Raw genomic sequence first — 16,768 nt, 5'->3', positions numbered from 1 at the left:
GACCCTCACTTTGACTTAGGTGTCTCTTAGTGGCACTCGCTCCTTGGCGTTGGTGTTCTTTAAGTTAAAGGAGCGAACGTCTTTCTCCTGGCCCAATATGTGGGTGAGGAGCGAGGGTGGGCGAGGAGGAAGCGCAGTGCGTTCCACTTGTCGGGGCCTAGCCCCCTAGCGAGAGGCGCACGAAGTGCACCTTAAGGTACGTCCAAAGTAGCGATAAAAACACGTGCGACGCAGTGTTCCCAGGTTTGGCTATATATAGCAAATTGGGCTACAGAAAAAAATGTTTAGCGTCGACTTGGGCGAGTTGGCTATGTGACTATATTTGGGCTTGTGAAAACCTGCGGCTTGGCGTTGCTTGGGCTATAAGTGCCGCCCTAATTCATGTTCCAGAGGTGGCTCTCATCGACTAGAAACAACTATCGAAGGTTATGTTTTAGCTGGCTGAGCCCGCAGCGCGGCCGTGTGTTTGTGATTGCGGGAAATTCCCTTCCTCCGGCCCTGCTCCATGTGCCATTGCCTGAGCAGCTGGCTTTGATATCTGGTGCACCTAAAGTTACACCGTACTTCACCGTGCTAACATTTGCACCAGCAACATAGTCTCATCTCTGTGTTACCGGTTTCATTCAGTTGACACCAGATCCTCGGGCATCGGGATGATCTTGGGTGTAGAGGGTGTTACACAGTACACTGTACTAACATGGCTATGTACAGAAAGGAAGACCATTGAAACAGGGTAGGGGTGATCGTGGCGCCGGCGTGAATGAAGGGAAGCACGGGTTGGCGACACGTTTCAGTCTGTTCATGGCCATGGATTCTGGGTGAAACCTACTCCACGTTTCTCATGGTAAGCCCTTTCTTTCTGCCATTTCCCTTTTCCTGCGGAGTGATTTTTGGTCGCGCTGACATTCGAGATTCATTTCGATAGATTGGACTTAAGATCGGATCCTCCTCGGAGAGGAGAATTGAACCGTGGGGAAGTATGGCCAAGTATGCGAGAAAATATAAGAAAGAATGGGAGCAAGACCCCGAGCTCCAAGGTGGATCCTGGTTGTTTGCCCATAACGTCACTGATGCAGTTGCTCATTGTGTTATTACCGAAACATGTTTGCCACGATGACGTCAGTGTATTACATCACATGAACATCATCCACCGTGTTAGCTTAGCAGGTGAGTTGTCGCGCTGCTGGCTCGAAGACGCAGGTTCGATTCCCGCCCACGGTGACCGCATTTCGTTGGACGCGAAATGCAGGAACCTCCGTGTACTTAGATTTAGGCGCACTTTAGAGAAACCCAGGTGTTCAAAATTAATCCAGAGTTCCCCACTGCGGGATGGCTCATAACCATATCGTTGTTGAGGCACGTAAAACCGCAGAAATTATTATTACGAGCAAATGAACATGGTTTGCTTTTTGACAGTAACCGCGGTTTTTCGCAGGATTACCACTTATCAATTTGTCGTTTATCTTTGGTTTTGTGCGCCGTCGCGGCTTTTACCATTTCGAGGGAGCTATGTTCGGGACGTCCTTGTCGCCGAAAGCGACTGTGCGCTTAGTGCCGTTATGCGCAGAAATATTTTGAAGCTCCGCTTAGGCTGATTAGGACAGTGAGTGGCATTTGGCTTCTCTGTCTTATTCCAGCGCATGTTCTTGGCGTGCTAGAGACCTCAGATGGTGGCTAATGTAAATGGAAACTATATTGCGTGTGTTCCAGCTCATCCGGGCCAAGCTAACTGAAAAGAGAGAGAGAACAACATAGGACGATGAGAGAAAGTGTGTTTTACGCAAACTTTTAAATTTCTCGGTTACCATTCCGCATGTGATTTGGGAAGATGGCATTCCTAATTACTTGCGCAGTTACCTAAGATATTATGCCTGGTTGTGCATCCCATTCCAAAACATCATGCCCAATTGTTTCGAGCACGCAACGTCTCAAGTTTTCCGCTTTCCAACGCCATAGCGCAGAGCGCGAACAAGGGTGCGAAGTGAGCAGCGCTCTCGAAAGGGGTAAATAAGCTGATATTCTGGGTGCACTATATGGCGATGTCAGTTGCTGCTACGAAGAAGCATCCGCAGGACGCTATATTATCAGCCGTGAGCCTGAGGTGGTTTCCAGGGGGACGGATGTCGTTACAGGAAGTAGTAATAGCAAAAAAAGAGTAGCGGCTATTCCGTACATTCATTCAGTGTCGCACAGGCTTAAAAAAGTTGCAAGTAGATAGGATGGTAATGTTGCTTTCACTGCTCCCAATGAGCTAGGTGAGAGACGCGCTGCCGTGCAGAGCAAGAAGGAGCAGGTAAAATGCAAAAAAAGAACAGATATTTGTCCAGTGAAGCACAATAAGAACAACAATTTTACTGACCGTTGTATGGGTGTGGTTTATAAAATTCCCCTTAGCTGTGGCCAGTTCTACGTAGGGCAAACGGCACGGTGCATCAATCAGATGCAAATGGAACATAAAAGGTCGTTAGCCGGTTGTAACATTGCCAAGATTGTAACTGCACGCCATATTTAGATGAATGCGCGATATTGTACGGGCATAAGAATGAGGATACGCGTCTTATGGTAGAGGCATGGCATATCTATAATGGTGGAAGTGCGTGCGTCAGTCAGAATTCGATTACTGTACATAAGGAAGGGATTAAGTGCCTTAAGTTATCTCTCACGTAGACAGGCACGTGTACCCGACTGGCACGTGGTGATACAATTCCTGAGCTTGCGCAGATAAGTTATGTGTCTTCTTTCTTTTTTCGCCTCAGTGCTCCTTTCAGTTGATAGTCGGCGTTCGTGTTGTCCACTTCTCTGCTCTTGTGTCCTGCCTGCACGCCTCTTTTTTGCATAATGAATCCTTACCAACTAGCTCAGCTTTCTGTCGTTCTAAGCCTGAGGGCGACGCGTGGCATCCGCGATGGCCCCACGCGCGCGCGACGGGCGTACGTGGAGGTCAGGCACTCTACTGAGGTCACTGCTCCGGCGCGCGCGATTAGCAAGAGGCGATTGGGAGGTTGTTGGAAGGAACGTAGGGAAAACGACAAACAACATACAAAAACAAAGTTCCCAGCAGGGGCTCGCAAATTTTGCTCACGGGAATTGTTCATGTTTTTTCTTTTCTTTTTCGGTCTTTTTTAACAGAGGTACGACATTAGGCAATATAATAACAAAAGATTGGGGGCGCAAGCTACCACCCCGTTCCAAATGGGACGCTCATAGCATCCGTTAACATACGGTAAGGAGTGCCGGAAAAACATTAACCACGCCAGGTGAATAGCCCACTTGACACGATATAGAAACTATTATGCTATAAGATTTCCGCAATATTGGTTTCTGCCATACCCACGTACCAACTATGCGAAACAAAAGCTTTCATACACTTTACCGCAATTATTAAATAATATAATGAACGATGGTATTGATGTTCTTTCTTGCAGTAAAAACAAGTTAATAAATTACTTTGGTGCCCATTAGCCTTTAATCTCTGTGTAAGTAGGCTTCTTTTTATTCAGTTATGTATTTTTTCTATTGCTATCTGCTGTATGAACACTTGTATGAGAACGTTTATTGTTTTGTTTTGTTCGTTCTCTCTTTCCCTCCTTTTTTTTCCATGTGTTGGTTTCTGCTGCTGCTGTCACGAGAAGGTTTAAGGACTAGTCAAGTTGCTCTTTTGTAACTTTTTTCCTTATATCCTCCCTAAACTTGTATATTTATGGAATTCATCCCTCCATCCCTCCGAGGGGCAGGGACGCAGCGGCGCAGCTAGGTCTGACACCCGGGGCCTACGGTCTTCTAAATTTATTTCGGTACTGCCATATTGGGCCACCCACAGTGCCAAAGTACTGTAGGCTCTAACACCCAAGACGATTTTGTTTAGAGAAGTTTTTGTTGAGGTATTATTGTGACTTTGGGTCCTCAATTTCCGAACTTCCGCTATAATTGCTGACTAAGCAGTTATTCAAGATATCCTTATGAATTATCTGCCATATTTTGCACGATACCGAGTTCCTAGTGGTCACAAACACACATAACCTCATAGAATATGGGGAAATATCCTCACAAAATTGACATTTCTGTAAAGTTCCATGCAGCTAAACAACACGCTGTATCTCTGACATGAAGTCAAACAAGAACAACAAAATAATAAAGGGATGGTTACCTGGTACTAGTAGAGAGTGTTTTACTCAATACCGCAAAACTGATACAAAACAATAAAACGATACAAGACTGATACAAGCAACACTGTATATACCCTGTCACAGTTATAACTTTAGCCAGAGTTAAAAATTATGCGAATGCCACAAAGCTGGCCAGAACCATGGTAACATTGTAACCGTAATATGCGAATGCCACGTAGCTGGACAGAACCAAGGTAATGTTGTAATGGTTGTAAAGGTAAGCTAATGTTGTAAGGTACGCAAAGTGCACCGAGTGGCCAGTCGTGCGGCAATTTTGCGTGTATTCGCGTGCTTCTTTCACGCTCGCAAAAACACTTTATGTAGCACGTATTGTGCAACCGAAATCTACATCGGGAGTTTTTGCGTATCTCCAAGCGTATAATAATTTCCGTATCTCCAAGCGACGGCAAACAACATTACCCTGCTTCTGTCCCACTACGTGGCACTGGCACATTTTTGAACTCTCCATGGCTACAGTGAGCTGGGACACCCTGTATATGCTGACGACGCACAAACCATGATCGCTGATGAGCGCACCACACGAGCACATGAAACGTTCCGCTAAGGCGAGTAGTTTAGCAACCACTAAGCGAATTAAATTTTTAGCCCGCACATTCGTGCAATTATTACGCAGGATGTTGATAAAGCTGCAGCCCAGAATTCAGCGTCACTACGCATCTGTTACAAGGGTACACGAGCGCGGGCTGCTGTTTACTGGAGCATTCTGTACCATTTACGCGCTGTCAAGCCGGAGGAAAGATGGGCGTCTTCAGACGTATGCGACACGCCCCCCCCCCCCCCCCCCTAACTGGCACCTGGCTGGCACGCAAGGCGCACGCCTCCCCCCGCCACCCCCTCCTTCTACCGTTACTTCGCCAGTTCGCAGACTCAGTGCGCCCAATTTTATGTAATGCAGGAATCAAAACTAGAGAAAAATTCACAAGTTTCCGCAGGAGGTCGCAAAAAAAATAGAACAGTCTTGGCGCGATTTAGCCTGGACGTGCCGTAGAAGATCAAGGTCTATCTTAGGTGAACAGCACACCTTGGCCTAAACGTGTCTCTTTAATCTATAGACTGGATTGTACCATCAGCTTCCACACTTAATAACGACACCTATGAGGTTTTGTGCTGCAAAATCTGCAATTGCAACCTGAGGCCACACTTACAATACGTTAGAGTGCACGTGGCAAGGCAGACGCACATAGATACTGCAAATAAAGCTGCAAATAAAAATGGCTATATTTGGCTACATGGATTTTTGCTCTTTTTTGTGTTTGGCTACATTTGGGCTACAATGTCTCTTGCTTTAGGCTACACCGCCTCGTGCGACCTGGCAACACTGGCGACACGCCGCACACGGCAAGCGCCCGCAATGTAGACGCGCGCGTCCACGGTCGCGTTTTGCAGCACACGGCAACGGCGCGTGGAGTCCTGCATTGTCTCGTTCCATTTCATACTTCTCGTGATAACGTGCTCTCCATTCTGCCAATTTCGTGTTCCATCGGAAGTGTCTGTTTTTTTTAGCGCCCCTACCGGCCACGCTCAGGCATGTCGGATATGGACGAGGAGCTACTGGTGACTGTGAACACTATAATACTTATTTGTTATTTACTTGTGCGACGGCGACGTGCCAGAAAACGGACGAAAAAATTTTGGGTGCACCCTGAGGCACACTGAGGGCCAGGAGCACACTCTGCTTCACCACCTGTGCGCGAGAGATGAAAGATACTTCAGAGAGTAAGTAATCGATGACTACTTCTTCAATTCAATGCTTACCAGGTGCAGATCATACAGGCTCGCAAAAGATTGTGCCGTTTCTTGTAGCTATACCTGCGAATGCCGCCGAGTGTCCTGGACACTGGTCGCTCTCGTGCGGCCCCTGATTGAGCGGCAGGTGACACCGTTCCGGGATCCCCTTTCTCGTCATGATGACTAGCAAAACGATAAGGTAAGATTTATTTCAACCCTATTTCTTTCTGTAACACGGTAATACCGAATGTCTATGCTACACTTGTACTGACACCTAAATGGAATCTTATTTACGCACGGGAAACTTGGCGCACAGCCCATGCTTTCTTTGCGAGATTAACGCACCGAAATGCCTCTGTGCCGTTTATTTGGCCACGCTCAAGAACCGTAAGCGACCAAAAATCCTTCTTCTGCACGCACGCACAAACTTCCTGATGCGTGCCACATTATCCGTTCGTTGTTCTCGCACGTCAAGCCTGAGTTTATCTTCATTCAGTATTTTCGGTTGTGCAGAAATGAAGAGGCCAGTCAGTAATTATTTACTTAACTGTTTATGTTATTATTGAAATTATATTTGCATTGTTAGTGTTTAATACCCAGAGAATATTTTGTAGAGCATAGTATTGAGTGTTCCTGCCAAATAAAAGTTTATACGATTTTTTGCAGGTTCCTTGCGAACGGAGACACCTTCAGGAGCTTATGCTACAATTTTCTAACAGCGAGGTCAACAGCACGGGAAATTGTCAGACGAACAACTCCCCCCTTTGGGACGCTCTTCAGTCAACGTATTTAAGATTTTCGGCAACTTCGCAGGAGTGGCTAAAGGTAAGCAGAGAAGCTGCATAATTTATGTTGTCTGGAATCTGAGCAAACAAGGTATAGCAGTTCTTTCAAGGATACCGTGAAATAGTTCAATATGACATCATTCTGTATCACGAGTTTGTGCTGGTCGAGTACGTAATCTGGCTGACAGGTTTGCCTTTGCTATTTTCAGATCGCTCCACACACGGAAGAATTTTGGCGCTTTCCCAATTGCATAGGAAGCGTCGAAGGCACACGTGTGCACATCCATGCCCAGACAACTCAGGATTGAGGAATTTAAATGACAAGAAATCATTCAGTGTTGTCCTCCTGGCTGTGTATGATGCACATTATAAGTAAGTCAGTTCTTTCAATGCTTGGAACATCAATATGTTGATTTCCTCAGCGTGTACTCAAAAGTTCTCATGTCACCACAGCAAGCTCAACAGTCAGTGTGCTCCAATTTGGAACAGGCGCCTTTCATTACTTTATGTGTTTATTATAAACTTAGAATAGCAAATTTAGTACACAATTCTATAGACAACTGCAAAATAAATAAAGAATGTACTGGGGTGTGTTCTTTATTGTACTTACGTGTATCGACTTCAAGGTTCACCTTTGTAGACATTGGCCATTACGGCGGTGAAGGTGACAGTGGGATCTTTCAGCGATCACCTCTGCTGGAAGTGCTGGAAAAGGGTTTGTTGGGCATTCCTCAGCCAAGGAGCATTGGCTCAATAGATCCCATTCCATACCACATGGTTGGCGATGAAGCTTTTTCGCTGAAAACATTCATAATGAGGCCCTATCCAAGACGAGATCACTTGGAAGTTGTTTCCACTTCATATCTGTGCCTTTTATACACTATTTATGCTGTTTTTCTAGTAAAGTACGGTGTTCTGCTCCTTCGTTTATAATCTTAATTAAAGCTACATTGACCTCTGCATGTAAATTGCAACGCTTTCAATTGACTTAAATCAGTGAGATAAAGGCGTACACGGTAGATAACACTGGTTTAGCCACTTAGCACGTATAGTAAAATGCAAAATTGCGTGTGACGTACTGTTTCCCTCTTTCTCAGATCTGAAGAAGTTCAGGAATGAACTAGTTCAGTGGTTCATAATGTTAATCGAAGCTACATTGAACTCTGCATGTTAATTGCAACGCTTTCAATTGACATAAATCAGTGAGATATAAGCGTACACGTAGATAACACTGATTTAGCCACTTAGCACGTATAGTAAAATGAAGAATTGCTTGTGGTGTACTTTTTCCCTGTTTTCTCATAACTGCAGAAGTTCACGAATGACCCAGATAAGTGGAAAGAGTACCTGAAAATTGAAAAGTTCAACTATCGCTTGAGCCGAGCAAGACGGTTGATTGGAAATGCCTTCGGTATCATGTCAAGCAGATGGAGTATTTGCGGCGACAATTTCGGGCATCGAAGGAAACGACGCAAAACATTGTGAGGTCATGTGTTGTCTTGCACAACTTTCTGCTGAGTTCGCCACAATCGCGATCTGCATAAAGCCCTCCTGGTTGCAGTGATCATGAGGACTGGGAAGGTAAAATCGTAGGATTCTGGAGAGCTGGCAGTGACAGCCTGCCGGGCATGGGGGATCTCATCTCTATGTCTGGATATCATTCTGGAAGGTAAACTGTCTCGTAAGTAAAAGCATGCACAATCAAGATTCCCTTGTTGGGCCACTGATGGTGCTGCATTTTGTTGCTTTTGCGGGACAGCTATGGATAAGCGCAACCACTTGGCAACCTACTTTATGAAGGAAGGACGGGTGCCATGGCAGGAGAGGACAGTGACCCGCGCGGAAATAGAGGTAATGGTGCAGTTTTTCAATCACTTGCTCAAGACATACGTTGCAAATGCATAAATTCACAATAATGCTGCACAAATTGGAGTGCGTTCTTTATTGCCGGAGCGTAGCTCGGTATACACCATCACCGCGCGTTGCTGCCGCTTTTCGCGAATCTTGCCGCGCGCGGCGTCTGGCGCGCGTTTTGGTCGCTAGTGTGGACGTACCCTTACGCACGCTCTCCGGTGCTAGCGTCAGAGCATGTACCGAGCGCGTGCGCGCACCTGTTGCCAGCTGACGAGCGAGCCAGCAGCTGCGCGCATCGAGATGAGAAAGCTAACAAGGAGGGAGTGACGTCACATCCGCTCTGCTAGCGAGACGTTGAGTCTATGCCATAAAACTGTTTTCCATTACTTAGCCGGTTAAATATAATGCCAACTTCTGTGTGACGCCATTACTTCCGCTTTCTACTTCCGGGTTTCCAGGAATTGCGCCAAAGTTGGGCTCACGTGGCGTGTCTCTAAGGTATATCATTCTCTGCTTTGGTGTGCGCTAATAAGTGATTTTTAAATTCTAATTTTTCCGGAAACTTCAGTAACTTTGAAGTAAACTTATGATATCACATCTATGAATGTATATAAGTGATACCTATGAACTCACGAATTTTGTACTGTATATTTGTCTATCTTATTCTCAGTTATTGAGAATTTCGTCCCTGGTCGTCTAGGGAGGTGAAGCGGAAGTGCTGAGTAATAAACAGGAGTGTCATTTGGTGTTCGTGCCCCTAAACATGTGCCGAAAGCAGTGTGGCTCCTTAATCTGGTGACATCATGGCATGGTAGGCCACAAACAAATGACGCATGGTCCAGCTATTCATGAGTAATCTACGCAAGCCATGTCATTATTTGGCATCTGAAAACAGCAAATTCTGGCTTCTCTGCACCACAACATTGACCTTACCATTCAGTCTTGGTGCACATTTGATATGCCATTGGACGAGCTACTTTGCGGTGAGGGTAATTCTCTGTTCCCTGAGAATTGGTAGTAAAAAAGATTGCACTGCAGGTTCATTTTGTGCTGAATAAAAAGAATTGTCTGAGAAGCATTGTGCGGTTGATGTGGTGAGTGCTATTTTGGCCGTGGCTACCATGGCCATTTGGATGGGGCAGAATACAAGAACGCTTGTGTACTGTGATTGCGTGCACAATAAAAAAAAACCCTCAGGCGATCAAAATGAAGCCGGAGTTCGTCACTATGCCATGCCTCGTAATCGCGTGATGGTTGTCGCTAAGAAAACAGCAGAATAAATTAAGCTTAATATAGATGTCTGAGAGGCGTAAAAAAATGTTTAGTGAAACAGCTTTTGGCACACATTACGAACTGTTCAAAGCACACCAAGCTTTCAATGGTATGGTGTAGTCTTAAAAGCTTGCAAGTACAGCCAGGTTAATGCAAAAAGTAAAGTACAAGACTTTATTTCACTGTTTATTTACAGTAAGCACGAGGGACACTTGTCTTTAAAGGCATCATCTAAATCCTGTGTGCTTATTCATTGGTGAATATGAGATGACCCTGTATTCAAGGCAATGATAGGGTGTTAAGACAACAGAAACCCACAATGTTTTTTCTGCACTGTTCCTATGGAAACACTACAGGGCACGAACAAAATGGTTCAGTCTAGTGAATAATTCATTCATGACCCTTGAGAATTTGGCAGGTTCATTATTATTATAGGATATAAAGGCCAAGCCTCTTGAAATTCATGCCGAAAGTTCATTATCATGACTTCACTTATATCCAATAAATTTTATTTTATCAGAGTAAAAGTTCTGGAAACCTGCTAGGCTGAGTGTTTGAGTCCATTCAACTCCAGGATAGTACATATTTAGGGAACTGGGCCAATATTTACTGATAGGCAATTAAGTAGACCAAAGCAGATGCTGTTGAAATGCACGTGACGGAGTGCTTGGAGTGGGAGCTTCTGGGTGGTGTTGCCAAAAACACAGTTGCACATGCATCTATGGCGTATGAAAAGGAGCACTTTAATAATTTTTACATACCGTCGACATTTAGCAAGGCTTGGGCTAATGCTGGTCGTAGTATACTATAATTTCCACCCTATGGCCATTGTCATCACGCTATCTTTTTATTGTCGTAAAATTTCTTCCTGCTGTGAACAATCAAAATCGTTACGAAGGGTAACTTAAACAGTATGATTGGAAACTGGAGAATTCCCCATTTGCAGAGGTGGCTGGCTGATTGCCGTATGAAGTGCTTTTTGAGCTGGCATTGATGTCTGATGCAAGCATCCAAAGTGGGCTTTAGGATACACTCCCACCACAAGAGGAGAAACTATAGTGGCTGCTGTCTGTGAAATATGGCGCATACATTGACGAGGGACTGGCTAGGATTCTCCATGAAATGGCTGCATATCCCCACTAACTTCGTAGTACATAATACTAATATATAAGAAAAATAAACGACAAGAATAACTCAAAACAGCTCTACATATGATTGAGTCGCAAGGGGAAACATGGAAATATTTCTATTCACAGTATGAAAAAACGTGCTTAAGACATCATCCTCCCAGCAGCAACATAATGATTATGCACAAACTAACACTACTCTTCAGACACAACTCAGGCTGATCACACCATTATCTACAAGATTCTCTGGCCATCATGCAAAACAGGTAGGTGCCAAATTTTTTCCCGGCTTAATACCTTCAGCTCAAACGGACAAAGTTATTGTATTCCATACCCTCACATGAAACACTTAATAATATTGTTACGAGCCATTCCCGCACATTGAAGAAGGCACCAGCGAGGAGACTAAGACCACTGAAGAAAAACTCACGTTGTTTCCGTCACTGTATAAGCCAACGATACTAGACTAGCTTCAGTCGTCATACTCTCCGCCCGTGCGCTTACCCCCGCTGTCGCCACTCCTTTGGTAACCGCCAGATGGCGGGGCCGTTCCATCGAGCTCCACTGCAGGCGCCGCAGGTGCGCAAACACGCGCAAACTGCGGACAGGCAGTTTGCGCGTGTTTCGCTGGCCTTGTCCAAATTAGTGATAACATGCGAAAGCGGTGTCCGCCTACACCAATATGATTCATCTAGCTAGTTGGTTCGTTCTGAAATAACGGTACACTGCACGAAAACAAGAAAGGCATTCGACGAAGCGCAGAAGCTGCGTTTCTAAGTGTCATGTGTTTCGAACTTCCTGTCATCTTAGCGTTTCGCGCAGTTGACTTTTCACCCAGAGCAGCTTGGAACGTTTCCTCGCTGCTTTTACTTCATTGACACTTTGGTCTGGAGCAGTTAAAAGCTAGCTAGCGAGACCTCATTTCGTATCTACAAAAATAACAGCATAACTTCCTTTTGAACCAATGAAGGTTGTGTTAAACAAAATTATGTAAAAACAACAATATGCCCCATATATATATATATATATATATATATATATATATATATATATATATATATCATAAGGAGCCAACAAACACTCACACCAAGGATAACATAGGGGAAATTACTTGTGCTTGATAAACGAAAATAAAGAAACGATAAATTAACGGAAATTGAAGTGGATGAAAAAAAACAACTTGCCGCAGGTGGGAAGCGAACCCACAACCTTCGCATTTCGCGTGCGATGCTCTACCAATTGAGCCACCGCGGCGCTGTTTGCCATCCACTTTCTTGGGTATTTCTGTGTCCTAGTAGAACCCTGGGAGTGTTAGCCAGCGCCACCACTCACAATATATATATATATATATATATATATATATATTGCATGTCAAATAATGTGCAGTGGATAAGAGCGAAATATATGGTAACCGACTGACTGACGGAAGCAAGGCCCACAGCATGTCTTTCACGATTTGCACTGATAATGAAGTGCGTATTTGCACAATTATACCACCTGCTATGCGCTGCAACCACACTTGATCGCAGTGGCCAACAGAAGGCAACACAGTCGCAACACAGCCTTCTGTTACTTGAGGATCACGAAAAACATAGTATTCACTTCATTACAGAGCTGGTTGACCTGACGGCAAGCCGTAAATTCACACATGGCGAAAGCAAATGTCACGGAGTCCAAGCCCACGACTGCATAATTCAATCTGCGCCCGCATGAATATCCACATGTTTGGGCGCTTTTGACACGTTCAAAAGCACGCGCCGAGCGTGTTGCTGCATACAGGATGGAAAGGACTGATCTGCGTTCGAGAGTAACCATTTGAAAAAGCAAGAACAAACAACAATGTGAGGTGACATCCCGGAAAAAGAAGAGTTGTTCTTCTCACCTTCTCTCAGCTCACGCATGCGCAGCGACCTTGAAGCACTCGCGGGCGAGGTTCATGTCGGCTAGTCAGCATGACCCTCCAGAGTCTCGAAGGCAACGCTGCTGCGCAGTCTAGATACCGCGCATGCTACGGCGTGTCGCAACAAGCCCTGTTGCTGTAAAAGCACTCAATGTCTAAAAGTAGCGCTAATCACTTCCCTTGTTTTCCGTTCCACTCCGCCGCTCGGTGCGGCTTCGACATTGGCGCCGCCTGTGGCGACCTGCGCAAGCAGACGACGGTTAAAGGCCCAGCCATTGGCATACGTCCGTACACTTCGGCACGCGCCGAAAAGCGAACGCGTCGCTTCACGGCGGTTGGAGGAAAAGGCCACGCAACCACTGGGCACAAGCTCTGATGCGCGCCGACGCTCGCTCTTCGGATGCGGCGCACTGTTGGTGGACTGTTTTGTCTTCAACCGTTCGATTCCGGCCTAAAACAGCCTGCTGTAAACTAAGTTAGAAACAATGAGTTAGTTATTGTATGCTCCTTTAGATCTAAAAAAAACACGTTTGGTTAAATAATGTACGCCTGCAGCAACAGTTTCATTTTACTTTTGAAGTAACAATAATGCACAAGATATCGACATCAGCGCTCGCGTCGTCATCTGTCTACAAGACTGCTTTGCAAACACCTGCACGACCATTTCATGTCATATGAGAAGCTGTCGTACGATTTTATTTTTGGTGGGTCATTGCACAGCCAACTATGTTATAATTAGGCGTTCAAAGTATCAAGAAAAATCTGTATTAGAAATATTGTCACGTTGTAGTGACGGCGAAGAATGATGCAGATTCAGAGCTGGGAGCTACAAGTTTAGCTCTTTATGGGGCGAACTTGTGCCCAGCAAAATAAGTAACGCTCCATTGCAACAAATGTGGCGAGCAAAGTCGGCGATCATCGAAAATCTCATCTGCGGGTCAAGCACGTCGGCATTTATGCATCAAAAGTTTGATGCAAGGTGCCGGTGTCCTCGCGCTTTCTAGAAACGACTGCACAATACTTGTCGTGTATTATACGAGGTTCATCGACAACGGATAGAACCATCGATAACAATCGCCAAACTTGCAATACTTGCAGGTGCCTTCTGAGCCGAGCGATAACGTTTAACATTTTTTAATCCGTGAAATACGGCCACCGGATACAAATAAAGAAGAATGTATGTCAATATAATTATGGTTGTTGGTGCATGAAAGAAACGTGAAAACGTGGGTTCTGAGCAAATCAGCAAAAACGAATTGAAACACCTGTAGCACTCACAAGAAAAAAAAACACCTAAAACAGCTGAACTATACCGATATAATTCGTAGCTTTCCTCCTCCCAATTCTTCTTTATGTGTAGTGGTGCCCATGGAGCACCTCATTTATTTGTCTAGGTTGTTTTGAAGCATCAACACCGCATCGGCAGTGAGTGAGTGAGTGAGTGTATGGGCAGGCCTTCACATTGAGCGGCATTGAGTGTATTGCTAGAAAAATTTTCACCCTGCATATGCCACGTTCTGTTGTAACTGGTTTCAACATGTCTAGTCTATTTTTCTTAAAATTGATGAAATGACAAACGTATAGTGATTACAAACTTGAGAATCGTAGGCTTTTAAAAGGTGTGATTTCTTTGTCCTTTGCCAAGTCGTAGTAATAAAGCACTTATTCAAATGTATGGGGCAGCTTATATGCAATATATATATATATATATATATATATATATATATATATATATATATATATATATATATATATATATATATATATATATAACAGGTTATTTTCACAATGTATACACTTCAAGGCAGCAGACAGAAAAAATATCAGTTTATTGTGTTCAGCAGGCTATGATGTTTTGATTGAGAAAGACATTCAATTTGTTCAGCGAACCACGCAATAATTACTGCGGCATATTATTTCGTTGCGTAATACTAGATACGGTGGCCAGCCAATATTAAAATTGAGAAGAATTAATAGTACAGTGCATATGATAAAGCACATAGCCTGTTAGAGCACTTTCTTAATTCATGCTTTCCTTTTTTATTTGTCACACTATAACAATATTGCACGATAGCTACCGCATTGAAATAATATACTGGTGCATGCTTAACAATCACAATATTATACTGCAATAATAATAGATAAATGTTTATTATAGTGCGGATGAACAGCTAAAGCACATTCCTACTGGTGCACTTAAAAATCGATATGCGAGCCAAAATGTAAAGATAACACAAATGTGGTAGACAAAACAATGCGATATAGAGACACAAATTGGCAAAAAGAAAACATGGAAGCGTAAAAGGAAGTTAATCATACAACATGATTATCTACATATATACAAAACACAGAAAATTAACTCTGAAATATGTCATACAGGCAAAATTCTTATTACGTTTCTTGGAGTCGAGCCATATATAGGACAGCCCTTAACGCAACAAGGCCAGGCAGAGAATGCGGAATTCTGCCTGGCACACTGTTGCTGCCCGAAAAATTGCATATCGTCAAGAAGCTTTGGGGAATGTATAATGCCATGGAGCACCTATACAGGAACAAAAGGTCTGATTAATCAAGTGTTGAGTCTAGAGGTGCGAGTTGAGGTATGTTCGAAAAGGCTGGAATGCAGTGGTCAGAATGCCAAAAGTGGTGCTCGAAGGTGAAAACACGGAAAAAGTAAGCTTCCATACATCTTGAGCACTGCGCAAGAAATACCACCAGCACCTGAAGAAAGGGCAGTTTTGAGGATCTTCATACACTTAAAAACAAGGTCTTCATTGACTGATAGGGCACACACCATGCCAGACCGAGAAGGAAGGTTATTATTTTGAAGCATCTTTTACCCCATATACAAACAGCAATGTTCTACAAAGGCATCATGAGGGTTAAAGACACTGCCGTTTTTATCAAGAAGACATACCTTTGAAGCTCCCCTTCGAAGAGTTAGAGCGCACAAAGCTCCGGAAATACTTGGCAGTACGTGTCATACTAGCCTCAACAAGTTCAGTGTAGTCTTAGTGATGATTGTAATAATAATAATAATAATAATAATAATAATAATAATAATAATAATAATAATAATAATAATAATAATAACCTTAGCGTTAACATGACAGCTCGCATTGAATAAGGAAGGCTGGGGCCTGTAGACTAGAGAAATGTTGCGCTGGTATTGCAGGGTATGCCACTTGCGGGATTTGAGGCAACCCTTGCAGGCTGGCATGAGCTGGCGACGACCGAAAAGACGGGAGTAGAGGGTGTGTGCTGCCCGTGGCGCTGAACAAGGTCAAGTTTGTCAGGGACATGAGTTTGGTGCGGGAACTATACTGTTGAGCAGTACTCAAGCCGTGGCAGAGTGATAGAAGTGTAGAGTGCTCGGAAAACCGCATGTACACAGGGAAGAAAGACATGGGACACAAACCCCAGAATGCGACGATACTTCGATGCAGTGCTGATGACACATGCGGAAGAGTCGAGAGAAGGGCTGCATGTTACACGAAGAGTGGGAGCGGCCCGAAGGGTCTTTATAGGGATGCCTACGAGGAAGTAGGTTGCATAGGCAGCAGTTTTGTGGTAGCTGATACGCGCGACAGCACTTTTTGCAGGGCTACTAGAAATTTTGTTATTGTAGGCCCAGTCGCTCACCTTTATGAAATTTATTTATTCCAAACCCATATACACTACATCAGCAAAATGTTGCACTGGAAGTGTAAACTTGTTAATCAAACACATTCTGCGAAGATGCCTCAGGAACTTAGTTTTGAGTTTATCTTTTTTCTGACTACAGCTTAGAGTATCGCAGCGAGAAACATTTTAGTGGAAGCGGACGATATTTGGGCACTTTAATCGTACCGACTGCACAAAGCACTGCTCACACCTTTTTGCCTTCCCCGCAATGCACTCACACCTTCTGCTCTT

General features: G+C 44.3%; 1 pseudogene; it reads left to right on the top strand.

Annotated features, from left to right (window-relative positions):
- The first annotated feature begins 5,714 nt into the window (after positions 1-5,714).
- The window catches only part of LOC142566811 (uncharacterized), a 29,858-nt pseudogene continuing 18,804 nt past the window's right edge, over positions 5,715-16,768 (top strand).

The sequence above is a fragment of the Dermacentor variabilis genome, unplaced genomic scaffold, assembly GCF_050947875.1.
Source record: "Dermacentor variabilis isolate Ectoservices unplaced genomic scaffold, ASM5094787v1 scaffold_13, whole genome shotgun sequence".
NCBI lineage: Eukaryota > Metazoa > Arthropoda > Arachnida > Ixodida > Ixodidae > Dermacentor > Dermacentor variabilis.
Note: the sequence above shows the minus strand (reverse complement) of the source record. Positions and strands in the feature narration are given on the sequence as shown.